This window comes from Austrofundulus limnaeus, unplaced genomic scaffold (assembly GCF_001266775.1).
Source record: "Austrofundulus limnaeus strain Quisiro unplaced genomic scaffold, Austrofundulus_limnaeus-1.0 Scaffold3416, whole genome shotgun sequence".
Classification (NCBI taxonomy): Eukaryota; Metazoa; Chordata; class Actinopteri; order Cyprinodontiformes; family Rivulidae; genus Austrofundulus; species Austrofundulus limnaeus.
The window spans coordinates 960-1387 of record NW_013955818.1 but is presented as its reverse complement, the minus strand read 5'-3'; positions in this window follow the sequence as shown (position 1 = coordinate 1387).

Below are 428 nucleotides of genomic sequence, written 5' to 3'. Positions count from 1 at the left end.
ATTATAAAAGTTGCTTCATTAAATGTTTTTCTTTTTTGTACAAATATAATAAACTGAATAAAGTAAAAACTTTTGTTGAACAAGAGTTTTATTGTTTCTGGTTTGTCTGAATTCTTTTCTTCATCATGAGAGTAAAACAGTTATTATCTGCTGAAAAACCACATTCTGCTGCTGCGAGCTGATTCCTCTCTGCGCTGCTGGAATCCTGCCGTAAATCACTTTATTGTTGTGTGCACACACACACACACACACACAGACACACAAGGCCTGGTCTGTGTGTTAGAACAGGACTAAGGCGAGGACACCAGGCAAGTGTCCCGAGTCCATACAACCCATGAATACTGCTGATTGTTTGATCAGAGGAAATAATTTCATGTTGGAGGAACTCTTCTGTGGACTTTTGACCTGCGTGATGTGAGCAACGTCAC